Below are 24497 nucleotides of genomic sequence, written 5' to 3' on the forward strand. Positions count from 1 at the left end.
CAGGAAATAAATCGATTACAGATGAAATGAGTAAACATACTATACCACCACACATGTTAACGTAACATTTTTTAAACAAACTTGTTAATTTTACATTTATATTTTCTCTATACAGTGCAAACAGTACATCATGATTTATGGTATAAAGTTTCTTTTATACATTCCATCGTAATACAATATGAATATTAACTAAATATGCTTTTATGTGCTTTCTGTGTTCACGCCACTGATTCTCAAAATTTGTCAAAGCTGGTCGTGTATGACATTTTTCATGCTACCGGCATTCTTGTTTCAGAATCCCAAATGTTTTATTTGTTCATCATAATTACTGAAATTCCATATCGCTGTTGTGGTAAATTATGAATTTAATTTACTTGTTCAATAAAATAAACACGGTCCCATAATTGCATAACTGTACGCACAAATACTTTTTGATTGTTCAACTGCATTTTTCTCAAGTTGCTCCACCAGAACTTCCGATTGCATAATCTCTAATATCCGAATTAATCGATGCCGTGTTTAGATCTGAATACAGTGTCTACTCGATATATGTCCAAAAAACGGGTCTCGCCAGGGACATGTATCGGATAGAAGACACAATTCTTGGATAGCCACGAATTTACATTGCGTCACTTTGTGTGTTTAAATAATTACTTTTGTTGATGTAAAATATATTTTATATCTTAGTATCCTCCGGTTTATCTGAACAAACCGACGCACAAAGATGCGCGGCGTACGAACAAATAAACATGCGGCTGATTGAAAATTCGAGCCGTTTCGCAAAATCCTTGATTTCTCTCGTAACGCGCACGCTGGAAAGCGTGGGTACCGGCGTACAATCTATTAGATGTACAAATTCATTCCAGGCCCTAACGCGAAATTAGCTGTGTTGCAATTATTTGAATGGAAACTTTTTCACGCGAAGTGCGAGACTGCACAAGACCGAACTTATCAGAACAATAGAACTTGGAGTTCCAGTGATACAGCCACAACAAGATCACTGCACGATTGCTTTTTGCGTTTTAATTAAAAAAAGTGTTAGCAAGCCTAAGGAAACGATTTGTGTACAGTTCATCCATGGTTTTTGCACAATTACAGTGAATCCTCGATATATGTCAACAAGACTGGTCTTGCCAGCGACATATATCGTCCAGGAGACATACTCGAGCCGTGTTATATTTACACACTTCGGCGTACGAGGTCTCTAGAGCTTTGAGGCACCTCACTGAATATATATATGTAGTGGGGATAATTCCGCGACGTTTATCATCCAGGCGACATATATAGAGAAATCACTGTATTCGGAAACGTGGTTTGTATTCATCCATAACGAATCACGAAGTTTTTGTGTTTATATTCTGAAATCTATTCGATTATAGTATTACACTAGTATACACTACTACTATAGTACTGTAATACACTACTATAGTATACACTATCTGTCAACCCTTAAACTGCCTTCTTTCATTTCACTAGTTTCTAGTCTTTATCCCACTCTTGCTCGAGTGGATAGATTTAGTATCTAACATAGTATCGTTTCATACAGAGTCGTTATAGCGATTGTCTATTCGGTAGCGTCCGCATCGAAACAATCTATCGACAGAACAGGACGCGATTTTGCGCGCTCGCTGGAAAGCCGTATAGCTCATTACGAGCGGCCGCGTTCGAGGCGAGCGTGTATCTCGGCGTGCCGCGCGGGTCCCCTTATCTGTTTCGATTATGATTACGAATCGATAACCCGCGGCAAGAATGTGAGCAGATGCACGTACGTGCGTACACCGATCAACCGTTTCCCGGTGAGTCGTGAGAACGCCGGTCGAAAGGACTCTCGAAATCGCGATCCCCCCCGGCCTCTTATCGGATCCCCTGCCCCCTCCTGCCCCATGTCTATCTCTTATTTTTTTTTTTTTTTGTTTTTTCGACGAAACGATAATTTCGCATTCATTCGAGAACGAGAAACGGGTTGTCGCGCCGCAGCTCATGCAGATGATTCGATCCGCCGCGCCGCGGTGTAACTCGGACCGTTCGATTTTATCTTATCGGGATCCATCGAACGGAGACGTTCCAAAGACCCACGTACTCGAGCATTTCCCTGGAATTTAATCGCCGTATCGGCACTAGCGCACGCCTTGTTTGTCTATCATTCGAAACAATATTCATTCCGTGGGTCGCGCGATACATTTCGAACGATTTCGCAGCGCGCGAACCTTGTCGATCGGGGAAAGGCGGGAAACCTGCAACCCGGGTCTTCGTAGATTCGCGATAAGGTAGAGTGACTACGTTACCGGCAAAAAATGGTTTTACGCGCCTCAAGTTTTCGTCCTTAGTACAGAATATTTTGTCCCTGGTAAAGGGCTCATTCGAAAGAGGAAGGTTCAATCTAGCGCGCGCTGGTCAGCAGCTGCCGAGATTATGCAGATGTTTGATACTATAAGCGTTAGAAGTAGGCTTGATCCAACTTAAGGGCCCGGTCTTCGTAGATTCGCGATAAGGTAGAGTGACTACATTACCGGCAAAAAATGGTTTTACGCGCCTCAAGTTTTCGTCCTTATATCAAAATATTTTGTCCCTGGTAAAGGGCTCATTCGAAAGAGGAAGGTTCAATCTAGTGCGAGCTGATCAGCAGCTGCCGAGATTATGCAGATATTTGGTAACATAAGCGTTAGAAGTAGGCTAAAAATTGACGACGCGCATGCCGTGGAATCCAAGGATTTTTCTGCTTTTGGATGAGTTTTCGGGATGAAATTGAAGTTATATTGAGCTATAAAATTGAGCGAAAATTCAGCTATATTTTGTCTCGATTCTCTGCGAAATAAAGCCGAAAAACTTGAAGCACGTCGGAATTCATAATATCGATAATACAGAGCAAAAAATGTGACAAGTTTAGTCACTGACTTCAGACCCGTCGGATCAAGACCAAGACGGATCTTAAGTCTGTGAATGGAAATTATTAATTAACACTAGAACGACCGGAGCAGTCAAAATGACTGCTTCCTAATTTTTTCTTTTACAATTACTGAAATTGTAAAAATGTTTTCATCGGAAATGTTTTAAAGACCCCTTCATTAAAGCACATATTACAATAAAAGTTGTATGAAGTCTGAATGGGCACAGTCTTGTCACTGTTACGAAGCAATATACGTCAGTCGCATTTATTGCTCGGTCGTTCTAGTGTTAAAAAGTCACGCGACTATCCCGGGCCCTTAAAATACATTTTATTTTCTGAATATACAAATTTGTTATGTCTTAGTCTGCTTATTTTTAGCTGCACTTCTTGCATTTGTTGATTACTTCTAAACAATCGAAGCACATTCTATCCTCAAAAGTAACCCCCTTCACGTTCTACATGCATTTCCTCCATCTTGCAAGTAATTCATAAAACTCCAACTGGGAAAACTAACAGATTGTCGTTTAAAGTAAAGTTACAAATAATTGATTGTGCGGGCAACGAATAAATTTGTACGTCTAATTACATTTGCAAGATTTGTCTGTCGAAAGAATACACCTAAGGCTTTACGAGCAAGATGATTTATGTCATCGAGGTGTTCCGTGTTAAACAGGCTACTATAGTAACTGATAAAGTCTGTCAAAAGTTGACAAAAGGTCTTCAAAAAGGACACTATCTTGGCGATTACGATAAATAGACAGACCGTTGGTATTATGCAAATTCCCATTTTCAACGATTATTTACTAACAATCGTAGGAGAGAAGAAAAGAACGAATTTGATTATCCGAGAGACTTGAAATACTGAAAATAAATTGAAAATGTCAAGGAGATAAGTTAATCGACACATTGTCTAATATTTTATAAAATTGCATGTTTCATGAATGGATAAATATCTGCAGTTTAGTACTATAAGGCTTTGCACGCATTCTTATCCATGGAAGACATAATTTTTCGTTTATTAGATATGTAAAAAGTAAACGAGAAGTAAATTCCGTCAGCGAATGCATTTCATAATGCGCACGCAGCTGGCGAAAGGTGAGCAACTCTTTTCGAAAATGAAACTATGTCCGTGCCAACAGAGATATAGTAAGTTCTAAAACAAGAAACTGTCACTTTTTCCGTCCCCCCGCCTTCGTTTATAAACCGTATCGCATAAGATCACTCGGAGCATAAGCAATAAAGTTGAATCGAATAACCTGGACAAAAAAAAAACTGTCTGAATTGAATGACGCCCTGTACAAAATTAGAATATCATCAATCAACTATACCAGCAGGAAATGAATAAATGCCAATTTGTCCAGTCGTCGTCATTTGTCATTTAGCTCATAATTAGACTGCGGAATGTTAGACATATACAACATTCTCATAATTTTCAAATACAATAAACTCCCAACGTTAACACACATTACTATTATCTCTTCCCTTATCATCTTTTTACCTTTATCGCGAGGAGATTTTTAGTTAACAAAATCACAATACTTTTCCTCATTTTGGTTTTCACATACTAGTCTATGGAACTATTCGCATAAAGATGCACTCCCGGTTATTTTAGCGATTTTTAACAAAATCGTTTAATGAAAATAATTAAAACATTTTATTTTAAAATTAAACCAGCGCTACAATAGTTTCCATTGCATAAATTCTAAATTTCATTCGCCAGATTTTACCTCCAACAAAATTCTACGAGGCGAAGTAAGAATTCTGCTTTCTACGAAGAGGAATGCAAAATCAACAACAAATCAAATTGGTGAAAGCATTCGAACGGATACCAAAGCGTGGAGAAGCGATCCGAGGATGGTCACATCGATGAGAATTGTTTAAACTAAAATTACTGAATAATTCCTTAACCGCCGCGCCGCGCGAATTCGTTTTATTTTTCAAGTGCAACATTCTATGTGTTTCGGGCGTTCTCGAAGTCTCGCGAGATCGATAAAAGAAGCGAATCGAACGAGCGAAAGAAATATCGGAGCGTTACAAAATCGAAGCTGGTCGAACGCCAAGAGTATCTGAACCGAGGGAATCTCTCGGCGACGCGACGGTACGGCGAAAAATCGTCGCGAAAGTCTACGCCGCTTTCTTTTGATTTATCAGTGGTTAACGACCCGAGCGACGGTACAGTAATGCCCTCCCGCTTATTAATCAGTCCAGAAAACGCACAAAGTGCCGCCGCCGCCGCTGCTGCCGCGCGCTTTGGTCTCTTTCGTAACGGGCCGGTCGACTTTATTTTTGCGTTCCCGCAAAACGGCGAAGCCGCTCGTGTGCACGAGGCGACGCGCGCCGCTCTGAAACGTATGATTTACGAGAACCAAGTAACGCCAACAGCTGATCGTCTGACACAGTTCTGTCTGAATCTACTAATGCGAGAGAGCGCGCCGCGCCGCGGTGACACGAGTCGCGTCACTGCGAGAAACATCCAATCAAGAATTTTCGCGACCAGAATTCCCTGCACCAGCCCGCAATTCGCCAGAATCACAGAGCCGAACAAAATTCTCTGCTAATTACACATTATTAACCCTACCTACTTTTTAGTGAGTTTTTAGTGTTCTTAACACTGAACCTACCAAGCACAAAACATATAAAAGTGAAACGTCTCATAGGAGGAGAAGATTGAATTTATTTAAAAATAAATAAATTTCATTTCGATTTTCATTATAATATGTGCTTAAGGTCTTCGTAGATTCGCGATAAGGTAGTGCGACTACGTTACCATCAAAAAATGGTTTTACGCGCCTCAAGTTTTCGTCCTTGAAAATAAAATAAAAATGTAAAAATACCTTGCGAACTGTGTTTCTAAGCACACTGTGATAAGAGCTAACTGAATGGCCGTTCTATAAACGAAACGTATTTGCATAGTATCTGCATTATTTATTTAATTGTGTAACAATTTGTGCATCGTAATGTAGTAGCTCGACGAGTTAATTTATAGCCGGGAATTTGTAGAAACTAATGTATAAAGAAGAGGCGACATACATCCTTTAACATATGCGTTTTTGCTCGCACTGCCTGACCCTAAGCCGACTGAAATACTAAAATGTCGCAAAAAATATTTTAGCGCTCTGCATTCTTTCAAAAGATCACGACGACTTGCCTGTAAAAAATACACCTACATATTTAGGAGATAATAAGTGTTCGTATCCTACAGTCGAAGACTAATCGTTGCCCAACAATTTCGTATTTACACAAAAGAGTGTTCGTGAGTTTAATTAAACATTTATGAAGCATTGAACTGTATAATTTCGTGTAATTAAAAAGTGATTCTTCTACAAGTGATTTTTCTTTGGAGGATTTCCTGCGAAAAACTGTATGTTTCATTAACAAAATGCTCAAAAAGTATGACTAAACGAAAGAATTGTTGTGCAACTATTATTTTGAAATTTCGAGGCGTTTGTGATGTTCAAATGTCTAGAAAATAATCTCTTCTAAGGTAAGGGACCGAATTACTGTGCCTATATTAATTATACTTGTTAAAGCATAATGATTATTAAAAAAGAGACATTAAATTTTTTCTAAATGTTACATATCATTTTTTATATATATCGCTTTTTTTATATAGGCACAGTAATTGGTAACCCCACAGAAATTGTTTCCTTACTCTATCTCATTTCTATAGTTTAATAGATAATTGTAGTATTTTCGATCGATCGCGTGGCGCAATTATTAATCCACGTTAGCGGTATTATCGAGGGACAATAAAACGTGGTAACAATTCCATTGCTCGGCCGAAAATGCCTCGACACGGTTCAAATCCTATCGCTGCCACCGACTGTCTGTTTTTCTTCCTGATTCTTTCGGCGAATCGCATGAACTTCTTCTAGGTCTGAACCGGTAAGAAAGTTTCGTACCTATCGCTCTTTACTTCTTCAACTGCTCGCCAAGAAAGATATTTAATTCGGTTCTCCTGGTCGTTTTTGCCTCGAGAACGGTGATGGAATTTTAGACTTCCGAGAAGAAACGAAAGCGTACGGTGCAGAACAATTATTGAGCGTCACGATCGTAGTAACGCGCAATACGATTATGATAATCGGTTAACAAGCAGAGCAACACGGTACCATTTTTCAATCTTACAAAAAACGCTCTGACACTCTTGAATCTTTTAATCGAATCGCTAGAAACCTTCCGAGTTCGACGAACTATGATAACTAGCCTGCAAAAATTGTCTGCATTAATTACAAGACTCACGAACCAAATAGGAATTTACTTCCCCCTTTGCTACTTTTACTATGCCGTAAGAGGTGTGATCAAATCCTCAAATTCTTTTAATCTTCCTACTGTCTGAAATGACACTCCTAAATTTTTCTCACAAATTTGTAAAATCCATTATAATTATAACAAAAGTTCAACGCATCAAATCTATAGCATTCAATTTTGACAAAGTTAACCCTAAAAAGGCCTACACCTGAATTTCCCTTCGGAATTCTTCTGTAAAAGCGTAAAGTTCTGACGGCCATTCGATCTCCACGTTGCCATAACGCGCTCGAGATCTCTGACTTCGCGATACGCTATTTCCCGACATAACGCGTGGAATCGGCCTAACGATTGCATCGAAATAAAAGAGAATGAACGAAAAGCAGAAGTACGAAATTAGATGAACCTATGCCCGCGTTCAGTGACAAGTTTCTCGACCGGTGTTGCACCGACGGGAATCATGCTAACACGCGGTTTTCGAAGCGAACGAAAGTCCTTTCTAAACGCGTCGCTGCGTTCGAGCGGCGCGCACGGCCGCTATAATACCGTTCCTACCAGTTTATTTTTCACAGAGGAGGATTAACGTCCGACAGATTCTTCCGCGGGAACCATTTCCATTCGAAAGACAATATCGAGTGTTACAAAGCGAACCCCGGCGATTGCTTTCGCGTGCGTACCCGCAGACTGCAGTAAGTGCAACGCGAGAGAAAACTCGCGATTTCGAATAGGATCGAAAATATGCGAGACCGCTTTGTGTCCTCGAGGAGCATAACTTCTCGCAGAGTGCGGCTGACTATGTCTGTCTTTCACCCGCCCTTTCTACTTAGACCAATCCCAGGCGGAACGATACGTGTATCGTTAACACTAGATTTACGGGACCCGTCAAAATGCATCCATGAGCAATTATTTAACAAATTGATTTCTTTGCGTATATATTATTACAAAAAATCGCTACAAACTTTGATCGATACATTCATGCTATTTTTATAAAGTAATGTAGAATAGTCATTTTTAGTGCTCCGTAAACCTAATGTTAATCGTGAATATTCGTCAAAATAAATGAGAACCGCAGTTGTTAACCCTTTGCACTCGGCGCTATTTGAATTCTAAATTTCTCTTCCGTCTTAGAATATTTTCATTTTATTCAGACAAAACTGATCCGATTTTCACATATATGATATTTCAATGTTCAGTAATCTATTGAACACAAATTTTGTAATGTAACAAATATCGGGTAATACTTTGTGTAATTTCCTGAATTTTTAGTGGCATTTCGGAGTCACCGCTCGAGTGCAAAGGGTTAAATATCGGAATAATTGCGTCGAGCAAATGAATAGCCTAAAACACATGTAACAGCTTGTACCACTGAAGCTTTCTCACACGAATGTACCGCAAGTTTGTAGCGGTATTCCCACCTTATCTGCAATCCTCCGGCGTACACTTTTCAAGTAGCAGACTGCATTTTTAAAGATGACCCTATCTGGTTAACGGCTCGAACCGCTTATCCGATTGGTCATAAAGAAAACTTTCCGAACTAGCACGCTGCGCCCTCAAAAGCCGCGCGTACTCGCCGAAGGATTGCAAAGGGACTCGCATAATCGCTGCTTTGTGTTCACCGAAGGCAAGAAATTCATTTCAGCTGGCGGAAATAAACTGCCGCGAAATCATCTATTACTATTTCGGCGGTTTCTGGAAGTGATCTAACTGCGCCGACAGAATTTTCTTCCGCCATGCACGAACCCCTAACCGCGAATTACGAGAGCTGAAAAGCCACTAAGCGTCTCCAGCTAACTCTTCATGGTTCACTGGAAAATGCATTCGAGTAACATCGAAAGATAGTGATCATTAAACTGCGGATCTTTATGCGTTTACAATAAAATCGATAAAATTTGAAATTGTAGGAAAATTTACAAAATTTCAAACGTCGATATACCATTTCTGATCTATTATAATTAGCAGGCGAAGAAATAACATTCTACTTGATTCGCATTTTTTGTAATCGATGCAGACAATTTTTATTCTGCATGAAGATCCGATGATTATACTTCTAGTCCAAATATTTTGAAGGTGCAAAACGTTGATTTCGGTGTTCGGTCATTTTTTAATAAGGTTCCTAACAAACTTTACTCGTCTATTAAAAGTTAAGGAACATTAGAAGCAAGAGTTCCAACTATATTTCATGTTGTAACAGACGCGAGTTCGTTTATTATAAATGGAAACCCGCTCGCCGGTTTAACGACATATCTGCCCCTCTTTGCCCCTTATTAACAATGCCCAATGGAAAACAGTTTTTTCTTCGCGACTTGGGAATTACGTCCTGTCAAGAGTCATGCAATGAGATGCAGGAAGAGTGATTTCTCTATATATGTCGCCGAGGCCTGGACGATAAACGTCGCGGAATTATCCCCACTACCGCGAAAAGCCTCGGACGCAGAGGAGTGTAAACATAACAAGTCTCCTGCACGATTATTGACGCTGAAAAGACCCGTGTCGTTGACATATATCGAGAATTCACTGTACAACTTTCTTCGATCTTACTCGTACGTTGACCCTGCGAAGGTCGCGGCTAATCTGACAGATACACGTGCTATCTGTTTCGGTAATATTTGTAAACATCGTGAATCTTGTTTGCAAAGAGTAGTCGATACGGGGAGTCGCTGTACGATGCACACGAAATGCAACAGCGAGAAAAGGGGAAAAAAGCGTGCATCCTTGTCACACGTTTAGAACAATTGATCGGCGAAACTCTTTTCCGTAAATGTTTTACGCGAAAAGTTTCGATGTCTTGAGAACGGTATTATTTCTGACAGATATCACGACAACTGTTTCCAACTCTGGCGCGCCGTTCGAAGTTTTGTCACACTCGCGCGATTCACGAGGGAAAGAGTAGGTTTGCACGAAGCGAATAAAATATTTTATTATATTCTATATTCCGCAGATCGCGTGTAGACGTATCGCTCGAAGGAGAGAAGCAACAATTTCGATATAAATGCATTGAACACGAGGCTAACCTGTTCGAGACAGCTACGCGTATTCGATAGAGATCACTTGAATTTTCTAGACTAAACAGATCACTCGAGGACTATCTGACTATCCACCTCGACAGACGTTTACAGATAAAAAGAGATAACGTTGTAACTATACCAACGAGTCACACACTATTTTTTGCTAATACTTAAAAATCAATTCTCACCACGATCTATTAAGTAAATCAAATTTGGAATTGCTCGGTGTAAGAATGTTACAAAAATCATTGCAATGATAAACTTCTGCGTTCGTGTATTATTAAATAAGCTGTTTTATTATTGTGCCACTTTGATGGGTATTGTTCTGGCATTGTAACATGAGAATTTTTTAAAAAATTGTTTAGTAGCAATGATAACAAACCACCCTCTGGGACGTGATCCAATCAATTCTTTCAGGGTTATTCTTCAAATGATCTCTTTTTTTTATGTGGTACAGTCATCGAGGTTTCCGGCAAGTAATGTGTTATTAAATGGAAATTGTTTGCACCGATTACAATGTACAAGACCGAAACAGAAATATTGTCATTCCTTTAATCATTTTAATAAGCTAGGACCGACACAAAATCCGCAGACTATTCTCAATGTTAGAAGCTAAGTGGACAGAAAAACAGCTAACTGGTTAATGAACGTCAATCAGTAAAATGAGTAACTATTGGTGCAAAACTTAATCCTTAGCGGCGACACTAAAAATGGCTGTATTATTATTCAAAATATTTTCTACACTATTAAATTCGTTTGCATTTAATAAATTAGTATACATTTAACATAACATGAAAAATATATATATAGAAGGGAAATATCGGAAGAAATGTTTCGTTTTCGAGTTAAAATAGCTCCGAGTGCAAAGGGTCAATACTAAACGTACCAACCACAAAACATATAAAAGTGAAACGTCTTACAGAAGGGAGAAGAATAAATTTTTGCTTAAACTTTGTACGAATTTCATTATAACACGTGCTCAAACAAAGCAGTCAAATCAGTAATTTCCTACGAAAACCTGTTCTATACTTTCAATAATTGTGAAACAGAAAACCGGTCATTTAGACCGTGGTGGATTTAACGTCAATGTCGGGTTAATTTTGTCGCCGGTTGTATTCTCCAGTTTTCCAAAAACTATCAACACTAGATTTACGGGACCCGTCAAAATGACGGATTCTAATACTTTCAAATTGCGAATATTCAGACTGTAAAAATGCATCCATCAGCAATTATTTAACAAATTCATTTCTTTGGATATATATTATTCAAAAAGTCGCTACAAACTTTGATCGATACATTCGTGTTATTTTTATAAAGTAATGTAAAACAGTCATTTTTAGTGCTCCGTGAACCTAGTGTTAAGATCCCTGTATCTCTCAGACCTGCGCGGCCCAATGAATACCAATTGTCGGACGTCGAAACCCCCGTGACTAGACTGGTGCAAACATTTCGCAAACAGTCTGTCCGCGACGATCGTCGGAAAGAGTTCTGTGTCGGTTCTAAGACGTTCGGCGCGCGTCGGTACCGACGCGACGCGACACGACACGACGCGACGCGACGCGAAAATCCTTGTCCCTGGCAGCTGGAAAATTCGCGGAACTTCCCGGCGAGCAATGAGCCGCGACAATTTCACGCGGCACGATCGTTAAATGCCCAACGGTACGTGCGTACGTGCGTAGGGCGAGACGGATGACCGGAATAGAAGAGAGGAACGGCGAGACGAGGACGACGAAGACAGCGAGAGAGAGAGAGAGAGAGAGAGAGAGAGAGAGAGAGAGAGAGAGAGAGAGAGAAAGAGAGAGAGAGGGAGAGAGAGAGAGAGACGGAATTGCATCGAGACGATGGATCGTGAGGGTGGGCGGGGTGTAACTGAGGGGTGGGGGGTCGGGGAACAAGGACAGAGAGCGTGCGGAAGAGATAGGGAGGGAAAGAGAGGCCCACGCCACGCGAGGAGGATGGAGCTAGAGCACGCGACCTTCACGAAACGTCAAACGTCTATGCTGTTTAGCATGCAGGGCCGTATGACTGAAAGAGGTCTGCCCAGGCTCTCTCGATCACCTGCCGCGGCGTTCGATGGACCGCGGGGGTTCACCCGAACCGGTTCGGATCTAGTCCAGGTTCCAGGTGACCATGTCCCGAGGTGTACCAACCACCCGGCGAACCTAGGGTTCGAGGGAACCGCGCGCGCGGACTCTATCAGCCTCTAACCGGACAACCGGACGTCACGCGACCGGTGAAAATCGAACGATCGTTCGCGACGAGGAACGCGGACGAATCTCGAGCTGTCAATACGATCAGAAATTTCCGCGAAGAGGTTGCCGGCGGGAACAGTGGGAAACGCCAGTGACAGCGTGTCTACCCGCGAACCAACCGTTCGATTTCCGCGGTTACGGCGCGGAGTACGAACGTGCCCGGTATAGTAGTTTTCAGTAGTTCAACCGGGGTACACCCTTGGACGCGTTTCTTTACACCCCTGTGGTATATTCAACTTGTTTCTCTGGGTTCGTTGTTCTCTGTTTCTTTTTGATTTGGTCGCTCACCGAAAAAACCGTTCTGCTCACCGATCGCCCACTTGACTCCCGTCGTCCTCCAAAAATTCTCGGCTTACTCCCCGACGCACGTGTGATATTTTCGTCCCGCCGTGGCGGCTCACGGAACACGCACTCTTCGCCTCACCGTTTCGCTTCAACACCAATCGAAATAGAAAGAGGAAGAGATAGAGGTGGGACGGTGGGAGGGAGGTAGAGGGGGTGAAGAGGCAGAGGAAAGATGCGTTTCGTATAAACCATCCTCCTTCTACATTTTCCTCCTTCGATCCAATCGTGTGGTCGCACCCGGTTTTTCTTTCTCGATCCGCGGACGCGTCGCTCACTTGTCGCGTGCTTGACAGCGTGTCGCCGAGTGTAGGTTAGGTCCGTCGTGGATTTACGTGGATCAACGTACTTGTTTCCATCGAACCGGGCTCCGGTCTTTAATGACAGTTATCTGGGGGCCATCCGATGGTTTTCGTCACCGTTGCCAACGGCAGACGGCGGTTCTTAGATCCATCTGTGCGCTGACAGTGGATCGGACGGTTCTCTCTCTCTCTGTTTCAACTTCTCGGCGAACTGTCGCACACATCTTCGTTGTCTCTCTCGGCGCATCCGTCGTCGTTGACGGTCCAGGTTCGTCTGTTTCCCCGACACATTTCTCTGTCCTCTGTCCGATCCTCCGATCCTTGTGCACCGGAGCCACGAGACAACAGACGTTCGACGGGAATCTTCCTTTACGTCAACGGCGCGGCGTTCTTTAATCGGTGACACGATCGGCCAACGGCGACGTTGCTTTCACGAGCGCGTTTCACTTTTGTTTACTTTTCTCCAAGATACCAGACTCTTCCCCGACGATTCGTATCGAAGCTACGCACCAGTGACGAGGAATTCTGTTATTTCTTAGGTTGCCAGTTACACTCTCATTAACGTAGTAATCAGACTGGGGCAGAGATCGTGGTAATCATTAATCGAGTAATCGTTGGTGGAATTAATCGGTAATCACGATCACATTTGCCAATTTTGTAATCGGTTGTCACGATTACATTTGGTAATTTGTAATCGGTCATCACGATTACATTTGGTCATTTGTAATCGGTAATCGTTGGTAGAATAAATCGGTAATCACGATCACATTTGCTAATTTGTAATCGGTCATCACGATTACATTTGGTAATTTGTAATCGGTAATCGTTGGTAGAATAAATCGGTAATCACGATCGCATTTGCTAACTTGTAATCGGTAATCATGATTGCAGACTGCGAATCGTTATGCATTTATGGCTTATGGAAATTTTCAAAAAATGCTACAATATAAAATTCGAGAGAGTTTAATACGATTTTTATTTGTTTCTGATCTACAAAGGCTGTTCCCATTAAAAATAGGATTTTATTTAATTCCACTTTCTTAAAATTTGTCTACAAAAATTGGAAATTGCATAAACATCCGCAGTATAATGATCACATTTGCTAATATGTAATCGGTAATCATGATTACTAGACTGCGGATCGTTATGCATTTATGGCTTATGGATATTTTCAAAAAATGCTATAATATAAAATTCGAGAGAGTTTAATACGATTTTTATTTATTTCGGATCTACAAAGGCTTGTAATCGGTACTCGCGAGCGATTAATTTATCTTCTACTAAAATTAACGTTGCATATCGTTACGTGTGCAATGTTGAACTGGAACTATGATCAAAACCTTAATTTTTCGGTTACTCGTAATCGAGAAAAGTAATCGTTTCAAGAATTAATCGTGACCAGTGATTCTATTTACTCTGATTACTCCAGTTGCTAATCGTGATTACTTAAAAACAGCGATCGTTACAATGTTTCACGTTGGTTGTAATTGTTAATCATTAATCTGATTACTCGTTGCCCAACTCTGGTTACTCGGATGTAACTGAATTAACTAGCTTCCTGCAGTGATTCGGAAACAATTAGAACAGGTGACTTTAGAATTGTTATCAAAATAGAAAATTCACGCGACTACGTTGTGGAACAATTTATGTAACAATTGTATCAAAATATAAAGTAATATAAGATATATGTAACTCTGAAACTTGGAAATAAATTGCATTGCCGTATAGGAGATTCCTCCGACTAGAGATTTATCTTGATCTCGATTCATTTAAATACCAAAATGTAACAGAGTTCTGCTTCCCTGAATAACGCAATGCATCGTTAGTTTTCGAGTGAGTATAGTTCACTCTTTTCAGTAACCGGTCAGTTCCTTTTCTCTTCATCTAAGAATAGTTACTTCCTCCTCGTCACTACTACACACTGGACGATCCTCTCGGTGATCGATTGATCGGCGGCGTAACGCGCACAGCAACGATATTCGAAGTTTCTTCGCACTGTGCACTTGTCACGTGTCCGTACCGTTGCGCGGTGTACATCTGTCGCGTATCACGAAAATTCGAAGAGACGAAAAGAACTCGATTTCCGCTCGATTTCGAATCGATCGCGATACGTGTGTGTTCGACGGGTGTTCGCGGCGCAACGGACGAGCCACACGGACTTTACCGTGTAAAAAGAAGACGAATCGGTGACACTCTCTTCTGTTCGCGGTGACGATTCTACGTTTGCCAAAAGTGAAACCGCCACAAGGTCGAGAGCAACGTCGAACGCGAGCCGCGATGCGTTGTCGGAAACGATTCAGGATCCACTGGCTGGCCGCGCGCACGGCGAACTGTCAACCGTGCGATTTCACGTGTCTCTTTGGGCGCGCAGTGCTCGATCGCGAGTCCTGTCGATCGTGGTTAGGATCGGAGGGTGCGTGTTCCGTGTCCTGGTCGTGTTGCATTTTTAGAAAAATCGCTCGGCGACGACACCGCTGTCTCTTTTCTTCCGGAGGGTTCGTGACAGCGAGCAGCATCAGCAACGACGACGACGACGACGACGACGACGACGACGTAGACGACGATGACAACAACAACAACAACAACAACAACAACAACAGCGGCAGCTCTCGGTTTCTCTTTTTGCGAAGAGAAACGAGAGCAAAAGGAGATTCTATTCGAGATTCGTACGTGCTGCGTTACGCGCGATAAGAAAACCGAAAGAGAAAAACTTCTTCACAACCCCCTGTCGAACGAGAAGAGTTCTCCTCGCTCGGTTCTCGAAAAATGACGACCGGGTTTTGTAATCACAGAACGTTCCTGACGACGGTGTTATCACGCACTTCGAGCCCACGGTATTCGGATCGACACTCGCATTGAAATATTTACCTTGCTACATGTAAAATGAATAGAGAGCCTGCCTGAATCGAACGAAGGAAGGCTCAACCGGCCCACTGTGACGTCGCCGGCCTACTGTCAGCTCAGCGCTCGCTCGGCCCCGCGGTCAACTAACCTACCGTGTTCGCCGCGCAGACTTTACCGACCAAATAAATCGATTCGACGCCGCCTACGCGGCCGATTCCCCCGCGATAAATCGAGTCCGGTTGTTTAACTATTTTTCCCGATGATTTTGTTCGTTCCCGATCATTTTTCATCGAGGCGATGTCGCTTCGGTCGCTCGCTTGACTACCGTAGTAGTCAGGTGTGAAACGCTCACGCGCACAACCGCACACACTGAAACGGCGCACGTTTCCCTCGCAGATCTCGCGATTCGTAGAGCCATAGGCGTCGTTGGACCAAAAAAACTTATGTTCGCCGCGTGTAAGAGTGGGAGGAGGGACGGGAGTGGGAGAGAGAGAGAGAGAGAGAGAGAGAGAGAGGGAGAGAGAGAGAGAGAGAGAGAGAGCGCGCGTGCAAGAATATCAAACGCATTGACGTCTTACGCAGCGCGCGGAGGGTAATTATTTCGGACCGTAGTTCGCCGCGCAGCTGACCTCGAAATTAGAAATTTCGCACGGTGCCGACTGGCGCAACTCGAATTCGCGAGTCTGAAACACCGCCTAGGAACAACCAGATAGATTGTTTGTTTTGAAAGCGGCCCAAGTACATTTGTCAATTATTTGTTGTTGCCCGTAATTACGTGTAACAACACTTGCGATTAACACTAGGTTTACGGAGCACTAAAAATTACTATTTTACATTTTTCTTATAAAAGTAACACGAATATACACTAACGAGCAAAACTGAGTCTACACTGTTTGAAGCAACATAACTTTTTCAAAATTAGATCAAATGACTTGAATTTTATTGAGAAGTTAGAAGGATTAGTTTATTAGACGAGGTGTAACAAATTTTTGAAAAAACTGAATTGGTCGGATTTTCGACTTAAAATCGCACTTTTAATCGTTTATAACTCGTAAACGAATTAACCAATATCGGCGAAATTTTCAGCACGGATATAATTTATTCGAGCGAATCGAATACATTCTTTAAATTTTCGATACAGGCTCAGATAAAAAAGCTAAAAAAAACCAACTTTTACCAATTGAAACTTTTTTCAAAAATTTTGTACACCTCGTCTAATAAACTAATCCTCCTAACTTCTCAATAAAATTCAAGTCATTTGATCTAATTTTGAAAAAGTTATGTTGCTTCAAATAGTGTAGACTCAGTTTTGCTCGTTAGTGTATCTGTCAAAATCTGTAGCCATTTTTTAAATCATATATACCTAGAGAGATCAATTTGTTAAATAATTCCGCATGAATCCATGTTTGCAATCTCGATATTCGCGAATTAAAAATATTAGAATTCGTCATTCTGACGGGTCCCGTATATCTAGTGTTAAGTATATTCGGAGTATACACGATCATTTTGGACAGGTAAGTTTTCGCAGTTCAATAATTAAAACCTTCACTTTGAAAGTGGCCCAAGTCCAAGGCATTATTGATAATGTCCGAAGGGCATTAACAAAAAGTGCCGGGAAGGTAATAACTTTATTCTAAATGAAATGAAACAAGAGGATTTGGTATGAACAAAATTTTTGGAGGTCGCCATTTTTGAAAGGGTAAAGAATTCTAACGGGGAAACAATAAATTGGTTAAAAATATGCAGGATGATGCGTTTTTTGAGAGATGAACCATATATTTCTATGAGATATCGATGGATGAGAATGCAAAGTTTAAAATCCTGGATTTAATACCACGTGGGGGTAGAGCAAGAAAGTTTGAAAATATTGTATTGACACCACTTTATAAAAGTATAAGACGGATTACAACAGCGATATACAAGGACATGATGGACTTGCTATGATATATACCACCGGAGCACTATGACTTCTTCAAATCCCTCCCGCATACACAAAATGTAGATGAGCATTGTTATGTGGTTTATGTAGTTAGAAAATGTTCTGAATTGCATAAATTGTGTTTTTGAAGTGTTGTAAAGATATGTAAAGTAAATTGAGGATTGTTTTTTGAATTTGAAGCATTTCAATTTATGTCGAATGGACTTGGGCTTTTTCAAATTTTACAACGAATCTGGTTGTCAACTTTGAAAGTGGCTTAACTCCATTTTTGGTAAGAAAACACATTCACTCAATAATTGCTATTATTTTAATAGGAACTGTAAGTTTAACTATTTTAGATACGCTTAAGCAGTATGACACATTGGTATCCAATACGTATATTTTTAATTTTATTGAAACACAAACCCTTCAATATCTCAATTTTAACCAGTTAACTGTGTTTGACGAGTATACTCATCATGAAGAAATGGCAATTTTTGTGTCATGACGAGTATACGCGTCAAAACAGCTCTAATTCAAACAGCGGTTAATTTTTGCGACGCAACTTAGGTACACGTTTTTCAAAGAGGTCGCAACAGCTAACTGGTTAAGTATAAGTGGACTCAGGTGATTTTGAAAATAAACGGCTCAGATATAGGGAAAGAAAGAGACAGATATTCGCGTGCGATTCCCGTCCCGATCTGTCACAAGTATTCTCTCCTCCGTATGCTTCCCCTTCCCCTCACCCCCTTCGCCGACGTCGCGGCCGTCAAGACTGACTCCTTTTGTTATATAGTCTCCGGCGACGTCCTCTCGAGAACGCTTCCCGGAAATTTATATGGAGATTTTTCTTTTCGCGTTAAGGACGATTGTTTCGCGGGGGTTTCAAAGACTCCGAGCGAAAGGTTCTTTCCTCCCTTAAAACCACTTGTCAGTTCCCCGTCCTTGGAACCGGATAAAGACCGTTTTAGAACCCTCGAGACCGCGGTCCTGTGGAACCCTTATTTTAGACATTGAAAATTGTTCTATAATTCGATCCTATTTCCATCCATCCGATTGTAACTAAGGAAATACAACTGATTTGAGATTACTTCAATTTCAACCCTTAGCACTCGAGTGGCGACTGTAAGACGCCACTAAAAGTTCCGGTATTATTATTCCAAATATTTTTTACTTTATTAAATTCGTTTGCATTTAATAAATGACTAAACATTTCAGTATCGAAGGGAAGGGAAGACAGAAGGGAAATATTCTAGGTCGGAAGAAAGGTTTCGTTTTCGAGTTAAAATAGCTTCGAGTGCAAAGGGTTAATTGTCATATTTCTCTTCTGCCGAACCGAATTGTTCGAGAAACTGTAAATATTGCTTTGAAGTGGATTCGTTCGAAATGTAGAAATTGTAAGTTTTGGAGCTGATTTTCATTAAAATAGAGTAGGAAGTAGGAACACTTAGAAAGTAAAGAAAGTGTTTACTCTTCGAAAAAATTCGTATTTCTATTAACGAATATTTTAAAACGCGACAGGTCAGTTCCAAGTGCTGTATAATTTCTGTTGCTGTTGTAATAATTTATGACAAAGTTAACAGCTGAGAATCATTGACAATTCCACGACAATCAGTCACGAAAGTCTACGCGCGGTTCATAAATTTCGAATATTTAAATAGAATAAAGATTTCGCAAACGTTACGACTTACTCCAAGGGTACTCTAAACATTTCTTATGTTTCTTTACCTGGCAACCTAAGAGAGGTCGTTATCTAAAAATTGGTTGCTACACTTACTGTCGCTATTCTAATCCTTCCATGCTTTATTTACATACAACAATTCGATATACTGGGCACAAAAAATCCAAAATCTATGCTCCGCGTAGACTTTCATGACCGTGTTAATTATTGGGCAGACTAGAAAGGCAACTTCTGTTCCGTTAACTATAAATTGACGAAACACAAGTGTCGCCTACTCTATTAAAAAATGCACTGGCGTCTCGCAGTGCGTCTATTTCATTTTAACATTTAAACAATGCCATTAGCAGGCGAAAAAGAAGAAAACGGTTCCAGAGAACTTTCTATTTCACAATTGCACTAAAAAAAAAAAAAATTTCGATTTTCCACGTGACCTAGTCGCACGCGTGAAGCGGTGCTTCTCGCTAAGGTGAATTTAAATAATTTCCGTATAAATAATGGAAAAACGCGGCGGCCGCATCGCGTCAGAAATGTATCGAAATTCTCGGGAGTATCGCGACACGTGCGGCTATGGATTAGGCGAGGTAAACACGCGTGCGTCCAGGTGGCGTGAAATGCCGTTGGATACACGTCGCGTCGCGTCGCGTCGCGTCGCGTCGGCGTTGTCTCCGTTCGCGCGGCAGGTACGTACTTTTCGTACAATATAGTCGTTACGATGCAGCTGGCTATATAGATTCTTAGGTAATACTAATTGCGGCCGACTGCCAAGTGCATCCGAGCGCGGTCGGTTGTGTCCGTGTGAGTCGCACACGCGGACAGAAGTCGGTCTCGCCAGACGACGTATCGCCGCTGGGAATAATTTCATTGTAGCTACTTTAACGCGATCGCCGGCGATAAATTATTCTAAGCTCGATAACTCGCGATCGTAAGAACCGGGGAGTTTACCGGGCGAGTCCGCTCGGCTCGGCTCGGCGTGTCCGCTCGGGTCCGAGCGCGCGAGTCCCCGTCGTGCAAATTGAATTGCCTCAATGTCAATAGTTTCTTATAACCGTCGAAAGAAGGCCGCACGCTAACGCGCGTAATCCGTCGTCGACGCTGCTGCCCCGATCCTGTTTCTTTATCGATCTCGACCGAAAATGCTTTTCTTTTTCTTTTTTCTGCATCGGTGCATTGTTGCGCGGCCGCAGCCAGCGTTGCCCGCAGGCAATGTCAAGCAACTGTCCGCTCGCTCGCTTGCGCGCGCGCGCACGCGAGTAGATGTTGAATTCCGCTCGAACACCGGCAAGAATTGCCCGGTGATGTATAGCCTCTAATAAATTATACATCGTTCCTCCGCGGAATGTACTTACGATGCGTGGTTTTTATTTTTCTTTTATACAAGCGAGCCTCGTACGAAGTGTGCGCGCCGCGGTTACGTTCTAATTACTTTTGACGATCGGATCTGGGAAATTCTAGACATTAAAATTGTTTTGCTTGCGATTTCTATCGCGCGCGGATTTTCCTCTGTCGACCCTCTCTCGTCGATGCATAATCATGCATACCGTCTGAGACACCTGCGGACCATGTACGGTATATATTCGGCCCGAGTGATAGATTCTCTGCCATTTATATTGAAAGACGAACGTAACAGCTATTATCTTAGAGCCTGCGTGTAGCCGCTCGCGGCAGAATGTAACTGTCGTGTCCTTTTTTCCCCATTAGGCTCTCTTAAACAGCAATTAAATCCCACACCGAACAATCGACCGTGTATTCGTGCTTCTTCGTTCAGGTGAAAAAGTTGTTGTATCGCTCAGTGAAAGGTTCACGGTAAAGTTTCGATTGTACGTTGGCAATAAACTCTCGTGTAGTGATCGAATAAATGTTTAAAGATTGTTATATCAAGCTCTGAAATTGCGAGTGCTGGGCGGGCCAGAAACCTTGAAAATTTCACAAAATTGAAAGAGTTTATCGGAGGAATGGTTAAAGTGTGACTATTTTTGCAGTCGAATGATTAAAGTTTAATTGTTCGTCCGAAAGACATCCATATCGTGGTGAAAGTAGCATTCTTGAGAAGACAATTTAGAGAAGCACATACACGTTTCTAGCACAGTTGACAATGTTCATGCAAAATAAGTTGAACTTGGCACAGTAAAAACTATTTGAGTTTTACTTGAAGTTCAAACAATTATTTTCCGGCTCAAGTAAACTAACGACGACGATTTCAAACGACATGCAGCCAGACGTGACGATACATTCTCTTAACGATTATTTGTAAAATTATTTATTTCAATAATCCCCAAGTCTGGTAACAGTAGGAGACTTCTAAAATGGCATTATTTCAAATATTGTGTCAAATAGCATGTCAGGTAATGTTACAATTACTTCCACGCCCGCGATCACTTTTAAAATAACTAAAATACTAATGATTTCAGATGATTATGAAATTCTTCTTCGAAGTTACATCGGGCGACCTGATCATTTTCAATGAGATTCGCACCAGTGCCGTCCGTAGCACATTATTGTCAGGATATTTCAATTGAAATTGTTTTTACTTCCAAATAACAGCTCCAAACAACATTTATTTATTCTCATCTCAAGTATAATTTACCCAAGTCTGTAACAGTTTCTCTGGCACATCACAGTGAAATGATTCCAGCGATGAAGCGAAGAGAACGAAGCGTTGTCTCTAGCGAATTGTGTACGTGTGTGCGAGTGTGCAGCCGTCTAGAGTAGCTAGAGAAATTCGAGTAAAAAAGGGTCCGGTTGGCTGGCACGATACCTTATTATGTCTAGGGTTTTTCGCAGGGCGACCCTTGGCTTGCCGGTGGGTACTCACCGGGTATTTCCCGCGTGATAAACTCGATTATTGTCTGGCACGTTCTGTCGTTGTTTCCAGATCGATCCGTGGTTGCATGCGCGTCCACGTGCACGTTGTTTTTCATAGATCGTCCGCAACGGTGGAGCGCGGGGCGGAGAGCGGGTCGGAGCGGGTCGGAGCGGGTCGGCGCGGGGCGAAGCGGTCAGCTGAAATTGCGCGTCTACGCGTTCTTAGGTAACGCATTGCGCGTTGCGTGAACGGAACTCGGCTCGGCATTCGCGTCTCTGTGTGCGTGTGCTCGCCGGCTCGTGTACGCACACGGACATCGACGAAAGATAGAGAGATAGAGACGGAGAGCGAGCGAGACAGAGATAGATAGAGAGAGATAGAGAGATAGACAGACAGAGAGAGAGAGAGAGAGAGAGAGAGAGAGGGAGAGAGAGGGAGAGGGAGAAGAAGCCCGTGTGTGCGTTGTCGGCCGGCTTGCGGCAATTGCTACAGTTCGTTTCGCGCACCTTTATTTTTGCTTTGCGTGAGGCGCAGGTGCCTCCGTCGGGCACGTGACGTCGCCTATGTATCTGCATCCACGTAGTACGCTATTAGGTAACGCGTCGATAGTGCGTGAATCGGATTTGCCGTCGTAACGCTCGCCCGCCTACGGTACGCTTCATTGTCCGTGTTGCCTGTCCGCGACGCTGCACAAAAGTCGGTTTTCACACACGCCTCGCTGCTTGTAACGTCCATGGAAAAACGCTTCGCGCTTCCGGGAGGACGTTTTCACCGGCTCAATCTTCGTACCCGGCTGCGGAACTCCGTCGGGTTTTTCCACCGGGGTTTTGTTAGACACCCACGATCCTCCCAAAACCCGGAAAAACTGGCGGATCCTCGACTTCGTTCGAAATCAATCGAATCTAGATATTAACCAAGTTCACTGTGGAGTTTAATTTGAATAATCACCGGGCGGAATTAAAATCAAGCAATGAGGAATATATACGTCGAACGCAGGCCGAATGCCGCTATTATATATTTGAAAACAGTGAAACAAAATGAGACAGAATTACGTTTTTATTCGAGAAGAAATTAACTATTCATTAACGTTAACGAGTTTCGGATTGACGTGTATATACGTCGAACGCGGTTAACCGGTTAAGCCTACCGAGCCGTAAAAGTAACTGATACATGTTGTCTTATGAAAATGACGAGATTGAATTTATTTGGATTTTATGCGGTTCGTATTGTAATGCATGATCTCCTGAATATATCTATTTCATCATTTCCCACGAAAGCAGTTTTACAATTTCAGTAGTTGTAAAATCAAAAATTTGGAAGTAGTTCGGCCGTGGTAGGTTTAGTGTTAACCCTTTGCACTCGAGTGGTGACTCTGAAGCACCGCTAGAAATTATTGTGGCATTATTTCAAAGAAATTACAAAAAATATTACAAAATATTTGTTACATTACAAACTTTCTATTTAATAGATTGCTAAACATTTAAATATTATATGTGGTAATCGGATTAGTTTCGTATGAATAAAATGAAAATATTCCAAGACGGAAGAAAAATTTAGTTTTAGAATGAAAATAGCGCCGAGTGCAAAGGGTTAATATATCGATTTAGCCGTAAAATATATCGATAAATCAGACCGATCTCCTGTTCTTCGTGAAATGATTTTATTTATTGCCGTTTACATCCGTTGAAGTTTAATATGTAAAAGTTCTTTTTGTGCAAGAAACTCCGGGCATAGAAAAAATACAAAACCTACTGTGGATCATGATCAACGGAAAAAAAAAATGAAATATTGAGAGTGCGTCTAAACCTGAACGAAGTTGTTTTAAATGCAAATTTCATACATGCTGGCAGCACTCGGCGAGTATTGTAATTTGCCAATCTTGTTTATCATCGGAGGAATCAGCGGAATTAAAGTCAAACTAGCTTTGCCTACTTTTTACGGTTATACTTACAAATACATAGTAACAAACATAATTTCAATACAATACTACTTTGTTTGCGACGGACAATATACTCGACTGTTACAAAATTTTCGTTAGGAAACAATTCTTTTTCGGCACGAATACGTAAAAAGAGGCGTAGGCTCCAAGACGACCGAGTACGGGTCTATTTGGACCCAGAGTATCAAAATCTACAAGAAGTACATACTTTCAAAATGTTTCAAAAAATTGATAAATAAAGCAGTGAGTGGTCATCAACGCTAATATAATTATAACCCT

General features: G+C 41.7%; 1 protein-coding gene across 3 annotated transcripts in view; it reads right to left on the reverse strand.

Moving 5' to 3' along the window:
- Positions 1-16204, reverse strand: part of Mamo (zinc finger protein 628-like) — a 110187-nt gene extending 93983 nt beyond the window's left edge. Inside the window, exon 1 of one of the 3 annotated variants that reach the window (XM_076790905.1) lies at positions 15902-16204. The gene's annotated coding sequence lies outside the window, so the exon portion shown is untranslated. The remainder of the gene's footprint in view (positions 1-15901) is intronic. The other 2 variants (XM_076790904.1, XM_076790906.1) reach the window with 2 other exon arrangements.
- Positions 16205-24497: the final 8293 nt, after the last annotated feature.

The sequence above is a fragment of the Halictus rubicundus genome, chromosome 7, assembly GCF_050948215.1.
Source record: "Halictus rubicundus isolate RS-2024b chromosome 7, iyHalRubi1_principal, whole genome shotgun sequence".
NCBI lineage: Eukaryota > Metazoa > Arthropoda > Insecta > Hymenoptera > Halictidae > Halictus > Halictus rubicundus.